This window comes from Camelus dromedarius, chromosome 16, assembly GCF_036321535.1.
Source record: "Camelus dromedarius isolate mCamDro1 chromosome 16, mCamDro1.pat, whole genome shotgun sequence".
NCBI classification, from domain to species: Eukaryota; Metazoa; Chordata; class Mammalia; order Artiodactyla; family Camelidae; genus Camelus; species Camelus dromedarius.
This window is the reverse complement of record NC_087451.1, coordinates 48,592,706-48,605,025: the sequence shown is the minus strand read 5'-3', so window position 1 is coordinate 48,605,025 and position 12,320 is coordinate 48,592,706. Positions and strand designations below refer to the sequence as shown.

The window sequence follows — 12,320 nt, the reverse complement described above, 5'->3', positions numbered from 1 at the left end:
GTATTATACACTTAAATTTATAAAACTGTATATGGGTACTTACAATTCACTTCTAATAAACTATTCATGGCAAAGATCATATATAATCTATTTACTTCTATATACACAGCACTTAGCATGAAAAAGCATATTAACTGCTGTTCAAATATTTGTTGAATGAATGAAATCATACAGCATAACAAGAATACATATATTTAACGGCAACTAACGCAAAAGAAGACACAAAGTAATTTTCAAAGTCAGGGTAAACTACAGATTAAATCAGATTAATCCACTGTACTTCATTTTTTAAATTAAATATTTACATTTTATTGTGTTTGCCGAAGATGACAGATAAGTCCTTAGGACCCTTAATTCTTTCTTATCCTATAAAGCATTATCAAAGACATCTCCCTACTGCACTATTTTTCACTCTGGCACTCCTTTGCCTGAATTTTCGGTATCTTCTTTCCCCAGACAGGCTGATAAATTCACAATCTGATAAATCACTCTCTTCCAAAAATTTCTCACCTCCAATTCCTTGTACCTAGAATGTCCTCTCCACTCCTCTCCTCTTTCAGTTTTACCTCTGGGTCAAGCTACCAAGCAAGGTCTCTCCTTGAACTTTTCTCCAGTTATTTTAGGCCAAAATAATCTTCCAAAATGCTATGGTAATTATAACTGAATTTTTTAGACAAAATGAGTTATTGATTTTTAAAAATTGTATTTCATGTGTATAAAAATTTACTTTCAACTAGAAGACTTTCCAACAAAAATTGTTATTACATACACTTTTGCTTCCCTTTGTACTCCCTGGACACTTGATAAATACATGAATTACATCCTTAGAAAGAAACAAACAAAAAATCCCAAAGAAGATGAAGTTAAGTGGATAAAAACAGATAAAGGCACTGCTCTGAAATGAATTTTGACTAGCTGACAAGAGACCTTCTTACATATAGGTATTTATAACAATGAATCTAGAATACCTACTTCAAAAAGCACATTTTACCAGCAAATTTTATTTCTTGAGCAAGGATGGAATAGGATGGGATGAAAATAAACATAAAACGCAAGACAGTCCAAAATCTCAGAAACACATCAACACATAAAAAACACCGTTTACACTTTCCTCTCAGCCACACATTTCCCTACTCCACAGGGAGTTACGATGCACTGTGCTTGCTCCCTTCCGACCTTGTCTGGGCATACTGATCTAAAATAATTAAAATGAAACACCTCATTCATATTTTCTAAATGTTCACTGCTTATAACATAAATATTTCAGAATTCTCAATTCAGCACTGAGTGCCCACCTGCAGTTTCTGATGGATTTGAACAGTTCATCGTGTATTTGGTTGATCTGATATGGAAGCACTCTGCCTGTTTGATGCTTTGGACGCCGGGGAAGGGACCCATTTCGCAGGAGAGTCACTTGTATCCCTACAACAGTCAGTCCAATTTCTTGAATTTGAGACCAAATTAGTTGGCCAGGAAAGTGCTAACAAAATAAAATTAAATTAACAACTCCCTTAATTTAGTTTAAAATGTCCTCAGATGGAGTAATCTTCAGGAAGAATTATTTTAAATATAAATTGCAGTACTGTTTAAAAGTTTCAAGTATTATACGCAGAAAGAAAATGATATAGCGAAACTTTGGGTGAAGGTTACAGGAATTCTTTGTGTCTTTTTGCAGTGTCTCTGTAAATGTGAAATTATTTAAAAAATGAGTACATGACAACACTCGTGGATTAACACTCGTGGCCTCGGCCAAGAACTGGAAAGTTACCTACAAACCCCTGACGACATTCCCTTCTATTCCTTAAGCCAAATTAACCACTAACTCAAATACAGTGTTTATCATTGTTTTACTTCTTTTTAATTTTTACTATTTATGTTAAAAAAAGTTACTTGCCTGTTTTTAAACTTTATATAACGTCTGTAATTAAATAATCATATAATTATGATACGCTATAACCTCCTCTGTTAAATAATACATTCCTAATGACAGAATCAGGGACACAAATCCTCCTGGCTTCACCCGCTTGTGGTTTACACGTCAGCACAGATGCAGACGGGTATCGCTGTCTGCACAGATGCCACGTGGACTTGCACCTGGCTCCTGGCCCCCACGGTCAAGGGTTCCTCTGGGCTATGTGACTGTAGCCACACTGCAGCACCACAGGGTACAGGCATAGGTTCAACCATATTAGTGATGCCAAACTGGTTCCCAAAGTGCAGTGGAGGAGCGAGCTCCCCCTGCTTCATTACTCCACCAACACTGTACTGTCAGAACTCACACTCTGCTAATACCAAGCCATGGTTTTAACTTGCATTAGCCTCCAGCTAAGGGGCCCCAGCTTCAAGGACGGAGGTCTCCGACCATGCTCCCCATCTTGGACAGACCGAAGGAGCCAAAATAAAAAATATGAATTTTTTAAAAAGAACAAAGTTTCCCTTCACTCAGTTCAGTCCTTAAAGAGAAAGACACTTTCAGTGCTCTGCCCACCTCTCTGGATTCCCATCCCACCAATCCCTGGCCTGAATATTCCCTAGTTTTGTCAATGTTTAAACACATCCAACACTTTCTGTCATAGGTTATCCTTTATTTTCAATTGCCTTCAGAAGGAAAATCTCCCATGTGGCAAGAAGCACAAGTCCAGCAGAACTGCTCATGTTCCACATGTGCTGAGATGAATGACAACAAGGTGGACAGCAGGACGGGAGAGGTGTGTTGTGTGCAGAAGAGATGCCCCGAGGCTCCTAACGGGACAACCGGGTCCTGCAGCCAAAGCAGGGAGGGCACCACCCCTGGTTACCTCTTTCCCTGAAATCCTGACAAAATTAGGACACGCAGCCAGCTACAGAGAGCAACTGCTTGTTCAGGGCAGAGGAAGCCAGACCTCAAGGGGTCTGGACTATCTTCCTACAGTGTTTAAGGATTAACCACATCCCACCACAACCTTATCACTTCCTAACAAATACTGACATGAAAGAGAACTGAAGAAATTACAAAAATATTCGGTTGATTATTAACTTATTTTGATGAGCTTTGAGAGTGTAAAAATTCTAACTCAGTTTATTTTTCCCTTTTCCTTTGGCTTAATGACAAGCACACTAACCATCTCATGGCTTACAAAAATTTTGAACACAGAAATACACAGAACCCAGAAATTCCCTGAGAACCGCGCTATTACTACAAGGCAAGCTTTATGTGCTCTACTTGACAAAATTACTATTTGAATGATTGTGGGAAGTAAGCAGAGGCGGTACCTTTAACTCTATTCTGAAGGTTAGGAACCTAAGGGCCAGAGATGTTAGGTGAACTTTTCCAAGCAACACTGAAAGTAGAAAGACTAAAACTCAGAATCCAGCCTTCTTTCTACCTCATAGCAATTTCCCGCCACTCCTCAAACGTTCAACACTTTATTTTTTCCCTTTATGTGTTTCAAACATTAAACACATCTGGATAATCAATTAAACACATTGGATAATCAACCACATCCGATGCAATGAAAGAAAGAGCGAGCACCTCTCTGCTAAAACATTGAGATACTTTCTGAGATACTTTCTGAGCGCGCGCCCTTCCCAGCGGAGCGCGGACACCAGGGGCCCGTCGCTCTACCTGGGGTGCGGGGAGGCCGCTTCTGATGCTCCCTCCGCGCGGTCCGACCGCCAACGCCCCGGCTGAAAAGAGAGTGACACGCCCCGTGACCGTGTGCTTCCCGACCCCAGCCCAGCCCAGCACAGCAGACCCCCTTCCAGAACAGCCATCCTCGTCCCCGCCCCGGCTGCCCAGACACGCGCTCCCGGTCCGCGGACCGAGGCGGACACCGAGAATCCACCGGGCTGCGCGCCCGCACCTTCAGGCATGACACCGACTCGGACTACCCGTTTTGGACGGAGACCAAGGCAGTTCTGTCCCGTACGTAAGTCTCCGCAGGGAACCCACTCACCGCACGCGTACCCTCCCCGCAGGCGCATGCGCACGCGGCCGCCGCCCCCAGGGAGTCCGCCTCGCTCCCCCTCACTCTCACGCCCCGACTCGGCGACCCGCGAACCTGGCGTGGACCGACAGGCAAGGCAGGGCCTCACCTCGACGGGGCAGTCGCTCCCCAGTCCGTAGCGGCTTTTGAGGCGCTCCACCACCAAGTCCTGCCCAAGCAGCTTCACGACGCTGGGCTTCATAGCCGCGGCCGCCGTCTTCTCCCTGGCAACAGCGCTTTGACTCGCGGCGGGACGGGCGCAGCGGATCGCGTCACGACGCACACACGCCACGCTCCGCCCCGCCTCCGGTGCCGTCGTCTGTTTGTGCTCTTGGGCTCTGGCTGCGTGAGGCGGACAGTCGCGCGGTGCTTCGTTTTCCTTTCCTTTTCCTTCCCGGGACCGCGTGCTTGACGCTCTTCAGCTGCTCCGCGTCCCTCCGGAATCAGGCCGGGGCGCCGTCCTTGGAAGCCCCTGTGAAACACTAGCACTGGGGAGTCTTTCATATTTACCTCTAGTAGTGACACTGTTCAGAGTGGACGTCTTCATTATGAACCACCTGTTCATCATTGCCATCCTCATCTTCACCGACCTTACACTGGCTGCCTTTGCTCCCAACATGAACTCTCTAGTATTTGCCCACTGGAAGTTTTTTTGTGTGTGTGGTTGTTGTTGAAGTATAGTCAGTTACAGTGTGTTAATTTCTGGTGTACAGCATAATGTTTCAGTCATACATACACATAAGTTTGTTTTCCTATTCTTTTTCATTATATATTACTACAAGATATTGAATATAGTTCCCTGTGCTATACAGAAGAAATTTGTTTTTTTTTTATCTACTTTATATATAGTAGTTACTATGTGCACATCTCAAATTATCAATTTTCCACTCCCCCAACCATAAGTTTATCTACTAAATCTGTGAGTGTTTCTGGAAGTTTTTATCTGACAAATGAATTCGGATATTTCAACAGTAGTAGGTACTTTCTTAAGCTTTTAATCCCTGTTACATTAGTTTATCAACGAATCCAATTTCCAATGATGTGACATACTTCTAGTAAAAATGTTCAAAATTGTATTCTTCTGCAAGTCAGTTAAACTCGTGTGAGCACACAGGACACGTGGTAATGTTTAAGCTTGGATATACCCAGATAGGCTTCCTGATATTAATAAACTATACAAGAACAGTAATGAAGCAGGTTCTTCATTAGAATTTGAAACCCCAGCTCAGCTCCAAAGGTAGTTCATGTCAAAACATTCTATCACATGAAAAAAAAAAAAAAACTTTGAGGTTGGGGGAAGGGTATAGCTCAGTGGTAGAGTGTGCTTAGCATGCACAAGGTCCTATGTTCAATCCCCAGTACCTCCATTAAGAAAGAAAGAAATAAACCAACCCCCTCCCCAACCTCCCAGAATAAAAAATTTAAAAAGAATTTTTAAGGAAAAAAAACTTGTGAACCTAAAAATGTCCTCAAAGAGGCCAAATTAGCTACTTCCAAATTAGCCAAAGCAGACTAAGCACCTGTTTTGACTTCTCTCCCTCACCTTCCTCCTCAGGGAAATAGTATGCTCAGACTTCTTGGCCAGGTGGTACTGACAGGCTTGGGAGAATCACACTGACCCGACTGTCCTCAAGCGATATTAGGCTGTTAGGAGTGAAAGGACTCCCCATTCCCATTCTCCCTCACCCCTCAGAGGAAGTGAAGACTAAAAGCTGCTTCATCCTCATCTCAACTGAGATGAGTCAACCTGGTAACACATTCCCCACTATTTTACAGGACAGAAAGCTCTCAAATCTTCATCACTTGCTGAGGAATCCCTTCCATAGAGAACCGTACACCTGATGCTAAAAACTTGGGAGAAGGCAAAAATGTCACGAATCAGTTCAAAAGTAACTCATCACCTTGGAGAAAGAACAAAATGAGTGACTAAAACAGTTAACTCCTTCTAAGCCAGGTTTAATGGGGAGGGGAAAAAAACAGGAAAAAAAAAAGACAAAAATTCTTAAGAAGATACTGCAAAAGAATGCTCTGGAACAAGTAAAGCACAATCTCTGGTTGTTTGGGGGCTTCCTGAGAATAGTAATCACAGATCTATATGACCCACAGGTGCCAGGGCTCAAAAATAACTGGTTTGGGAACTCCCAAGCAGGAAAAAATTTTAATTAACTCAAATATCCTGGGAGGTATGGCAGAAAATCTCAAAATTCCTCTAAAGCAATGGTTCTTAACACCGGATACATATTAGAATCACACCAAAAGCTTCTGTAAAATACAAATGCATGGGTACCATACCCAAAGAGCACAATACAACTGTCAGGTGTTTTTTTCTTTAAAAAGCTCCCCCGGGGGGGGGGGAAGAGCTCCCAGGAAATTCTAATATGAAGCCAAGAGCTGAAAACCACTGCTCTACGTGGAACAGGAGGATGAATTTATACAGTAGAAGTATAAAGATATGCATGTCAGTAATATCAATTTCACAATAACAGTTCTAGGTAACAGAACCTAGGAAGCTTCCACTCTGTCTGAGTTTAATGAAAGCACTACAAACTAGGAAGGAAATACAATAAAATGCAAATCACCGACAATGGCGGGCAGCAGATAACAGGTGTTCCTTATTTTCCCTTAGTTTCCGTATGAAATATTACATAACAGATAAGGAATGACTGATAGACCTATGTGTGAACAGGACTTTAAGGAGAAAATAGGAAAAAAAAAAAAAAAGAACAAAAGAAAACAAAGTAAAACAAAAATAAAATTAAGGAAATCAACAACAACAAAAATGAACAGATGAAAAAGTCATCACTACAGAAATCAATCCGTAATAGAAAGGGGGGCCTCCTCTGAGCTTAAAACCAACCAAAATAAAAAGTTTAAGATCGAAAAGGTCCACAAGATGCCAGAAATAAGTTAAAAAAAAAAATCCTGGTGGAACTGATGACCTGAAAAAAAATTAAATCCTACAAGCTCTTATCAAAGAAGACAAGATTGAAATTCTAAATTATTTTTTAAAAATTTACAAAAGTGTGAAAATTCCCCATGAAAACCTATGAAATTGATTCTGGGGGATTTACAGTTTCAAAAAGCTACTTCGTACTTGTTAGAACAAACTAAATTTACTTAAATAAAGCAAGCAGTCAACACACAAGAAAACAAATAATTTAAAGGAAAGTAATGACAACATCTGAAGGTAAATAAAAAACACAAACAAAAAGAGAATCGATAAAACCAAAAACTGCTTCTTTGAAAAGACAAAGCACAAATTCCTGCCAGATCTAAGAATAAAGCAATGTAAGAGATGCAGTTTAAAAATGAGTTTTTTGTCACTGAAAAATGATAAATGGCAGCAAGGAGTGAATGTCAGAGGGCAAATAAGTCTCAGGGCAAGCCTCCCACATGGGATTTGAGTCGTGCCTACTTGACACTTTACTGTACAGCACTGATGGAATACTCTGAAAAAGTTACACCGAGTATTTAAGCAACCTAACATCAGTTTTTATTTGGCTTTCTTTTTGTGGATAATTCTATCCACTGTACTGCTATATTTGCTGACATGATCCTGTGACTTGCGGCTACTTTAATAAATTAAAAATAAAGCAACTTGACATCAGTGAAGCTATGAGTGTCAACATAATGTAATATCTGAAGGTAATTTTTTAAATTTTTACATGTGCTTCAGTAAGTGGCAGGAACTGTGAAACAAGTAAAAATATGTAAGAGGGAAGAACACTATTCTGAATTAGATTAATCATGTAGGTATATATCTTCAGTAAAATGTATTCCACAAATTAAGCATCTTGTCCAATTTAGGTGATGCTATAATCAGATATATGAAAGACATTATGAGAATGAGAAAACATAATATGCCAATACACTTGAAACAATCAAGGAAAAGGATTCTTTCCTACAAATAATAACAAAATAGACCAAAACCAGAAAAATCACTGGAAAAGATGGGAAAGCTTGCCAGTTATAAATTGGCTCAATGCTTATATTAAAAGATACAATCAAGGATATTGCAAAAATAGAAAACTGCAAAATTATCTCCTTAAAAATTATAGATGCACAAGTCTTGAAATATTACTAAATCAAAGTATAATTAAAAGAACAATGTGAGAGGAGGGTATAGCTCAGTGGTAGAGCACATGCTTAGCATGCACAAGGTCCTGGATTCAATCCCCAATACCTCCTCTAAAAAGATAAATAAATAAATAAACTGAATTACTCCCCCTCCCATAAATAAGTAAACACATACATATTTAAATAAAAAAAAAAGAAGAGAGAACTATAAAAAAAAGTTTTAAAAATTTTATCAGAAACGTATGGGGGGAAGGTCTTATTAAAAACAATATACACTTAAAATTATGTTTACCTAGCACATTTGGAAATTCGTTCTCCAAAAGAATCACTAAGTAAACTATATTTTACTCAGTAAAGAATAACCATCAGAATCAGTTAATACATTAGCAACAACTTTCTATCCTGTTTAGTAATTGCCTATAACCTATTAGAGAAACTGTCTTTAAAGTTTCGCTTGGGGTGGGAAGGGACAGACTGGGATTTCAAAATGTAGAATAGATAAACAAGATTATACTGTATAGCACAGGGAAATATATACAAGAGCTTATGGTAGCTCACAGCAAAAAAAATGTGACAATGAATATATATATGTTCATGTATAGCTGAAAAATTGTGCTCTACACTGGAATTTGACACAACATTGTAAAATGACTATAACTCAATAAAAAAAATGTTAAAAAAAAAACAAAATAAAGTTTCACCTGAAAACCTCACTCTCCCATAAACAGTGTTTTCCATTTTCAGATAATAATCCTTTAAAAACTTTATAATAACTCTAAACTGTCATCCTATGGGTAATTTTCACCCCATGAAGCAAAAATTTTATCGGATACAGCTCATTTTAAATCTTATCTCCGCCATCTAGCTACGAAACAGTAAAATCCCTAAAATAGTCATCATTCCGTAAGGGTAAAGGAGATGCTATTTGTAAAGCAAATTAGTGCCTAACAAAACAGTATATTGTGACCTGTGTGTATATTGTGAAATGACTTCCATGGTACTTTAACATCCATCACCTCACACAGTTAACAAATTATTTTTCTTGTGATGAAAGCTTTTTAAGATCTACTCCTTAGCAACATTCAGACGTACAGTCTGGTATTTTTAACTATAGTACCATGCTATACATTACCTCCCAAGAACTTATTTATCTATAACTAAAAGTTTGTACTCTCCTGTTCCCCTTCACCCATTTCCCACCAACTCCCTATCGCCCATTTAAGATTTGCTACTGAAAAGTCATTTAAACTCCCAAATATTAGAAATAGTTGTGTAGGGTGGGGCAAAAAAAAAAAAAAAAAGAAAGAAAGAAAGAAAAAAGAAATACTTGTGTCTTAAATTTTCCCCAACTGCTTTTATTGTATGTTTGGTTTTGCTCAGCTTTTTTATCTTCAGTTTATAAATTGCGGGACTTTCCGGAAAAAGTTTAGCTGCTCTTTCAACCCAGTATTTTGCTCTTCTATCACTAGCACCGTTTTTTACAGAGCAATTCTGCAATCTTCAACACAAGATCTTTTTGTGGTGGGCTTAATTCCACTGAACGCTGACATCAGAAAAGAAAGAATGAATTAGTAGGATTCCTAAAGTCCATACATTCACACATGAAAGTTAAAACGTTTATTGAATGACCTCATTAAAAACTCCATTTCTAAATGACAGCATGTTATTTCAAAGTTGTTAAAATTAACATATCTGGAAGCTTTTTGAAGATGAATTAAATAAAAATTAAGTTTTTACTAGGTAAATGCAAAAAACAAGAAAAGAAAGGAAGGAAAGATAGAAGGAGGGACGGAGGGAAGAAGGAAACCACACATTAAGGGATGGCCTTTCTGACCATGGTAGACTTAAAATTCATAGGTGTTAATCTTCTTTTACAAATGCTAAGCTCTTAATGATAAAATACTGCATACTTTGGGCCAAAACATTAAAAACTGAGGGGAGTGGGTATATCTCAGTAGTAGAGCGCATGCTTAGCATGCATGAGGTCCCAGGTTCAATCCCAAGTACCTCCATTAAATAAATAAATAAGATAAATTACCTCCCCCTGCCAAAACAAACAAACAAAAATTAAAAAGACATCCAAATCAATAAAATCTGTCCCAAGCTATATCACTTCAGAGTACTATGATACCAGTGCTTGTTTTCAAGACAGCCATAAAACATATTTGAATTATTTATCATAAATTAATCTGGGCATTATGCATGTTCAGCTGTGCAAAGGCTAAGTTAAAATCTTAAAAAATTTACCTTGTAACATTCAACAGCTTTGTCTGTTTTCCTCTGCTTCCTAAAGACTGAGAAATCTGTGAGCTTTGGGATTGCTTTCTTGCACATTAATATATGTAGATAGTCATCTGTTTTAAAATAATAATATAAAAACAAGTCAAAGACCTAGAATTGCCAAAGTATTACTGAAGAGAAAGAGCGAGCCTGGAGGAATAACTCTCCCAGACTTCAGGCAATACTATAGAGCTACAGTCATCAAGACAGCATGGTATTGGTACAAAAACAGACATATAGACCAATGGAACAGAATAGAGAGCCCAGAAATGAACCCACAAACTTTTGGTCAACTAATCTTCGACAAAGGAGGCAAGAATATACAATGGAATAAAGACAGTCTCTTCAGCAAATGGTGTTGGGAAAACTGGACAGCAGCATGTAAAACAATGAAGCTAGAACACTCCCTTACACCATACACAAAAATCAACTCAAGATGGATCAAAGACTTAAACATAAGACAAGATAAAATAAACCTTCTAGAGGAAAATATAGACAAAACATTATCTGACATACATCTCAAAAAATTTTTCCTAGAAGAAATAAAAGCAAGAATAAACAAATGGGACTTAATGAAACTTACAAGCTTCTGCACGGCAAAGGAAACCATAATTAAAACAAAAAGACAACATACAGAATGGGAAAAAATATTTGCAAATGAAACTGACAAAGGCTTGATCTCCAGAATATATAAGTAGCTCATACGACTCAATAAGAAAAAAATAAACAACCCAATCCAAAAATGGGCAGAAGACCTAAACAAGCAATTCTCCAAGGAAGACATACAAATGATCAATAGGCACATGAAAAAATGCTCAATATCACTAATTATCAGAGAAATGCAAATCAAAACTACAGTGAGGTATCACCTCACACCAGTCAGAATGGCCATCATTCAAAAATCCACAAATGACAAATGCTGGAGAGGCTGTGGAGAAAGGGGAACCCTCCTACACTGCTGGTGGGAATGCAGTTTGGTGCAGCCACTGTGGAAAACAGTATGGAGATTCCTCAAAAGACTAGGAATAGACTTACTGTATGACCCAGGAATCCTGCTCCTGGGCATATATCCAGAAGGAACCCTACTTTAAAATGACACCTGCACCCCAATGTTCATAGCAGCATTATTTACAATAGCCAAGACATGGAAACAGCCTAAATGTCCATCAACAGATGACTGGATAAAGAAGAGGTGGTATATTTATACAATGGAATACTACTCAGCCATAAAAACTGACAACATAACACCATTTGCAGCAACATGGATGCTCCTGGAGAATGTCATTCTAAGTGAAGTAAGCAGAAAGAGAAAGAAAAATACTACATGAGATCGCTCATATGTGGAATCTAAAAAAAAACCAAAAAAACCCAAAGCATAAATATAAAACAGAAATAGACTCACAGACATACGATATAAACTTGTGGTTGCCAAGGGGGCGGGGGGTGGGAAAAGATAGACTGGGATTTCAAAATTGTAGAATAGATAAACAAGATTATACTGTATAGCACAGGGAAATATATACAAGATCTTCTGGTAGCTCACAGAGAAAAAATGTGACAATGAATATATGTATGTTCATGTATAACTGAAAAATTGTGCTCTTCACTGGAATTTGACACAACATTGTAAAATGATTATAAATCAATAAAAAAAAGTTTAAAAAAGTCATCTTTAAATTACCACATTTAGAACTGTATTTAAATGCTAACTAATATTATATCTTAAGCGAAAGCAACCACCAAACTAACTTATATTGTTATTCTAATTGTTGACTACCTTGATTCTAATAAAAGTAGAATATGCTGATAACTCAAGGGTGAGGCTGTGATGAGAAAAGCCATTAGGAAATGCATGTTTTCATCGGAGAGGTAGATATTTGACTTTATTTCAATCCACCAAGCAGTTTCCAATGCTGTATTATTTTACACTCCAAGCTGCCATGAATGAGGGTCCCAATTGTTCCCTATCCCAATCAAGGAGGAAAATATCCCTGCGTC

The 12,320-nt window shown here is 38.4% G+C and overlaps 1 long non-coding RNA gene across 8 annotated transcripts in view; it reads right to left on the bottom strand.

Annotated features, from left to right (window-relative positions):
• Nucleotides 1-4,468, bottom strand: part of LOC105088199 (uncharacterized) — a 28,521-nt gene extending 24,053 nt beyond the window's left edge. For 2 of the 8 annotated variants that reach the window (XR_004141924.2, XR_010384623.1), the window contains exon 1: nt 4,075-4,454. This is a non-coding gene — a long non-coding RNA (uncharacterized LOC105088199). The other 6 variants (XR_010384622.1, XR_004141922.2, XR_010384624.1 and 3 more) reach the window with 6 other exon arrangements.
• Between the last annotated feature and the right edge of the window lie 7,852 nt (nt 4,469-12,320).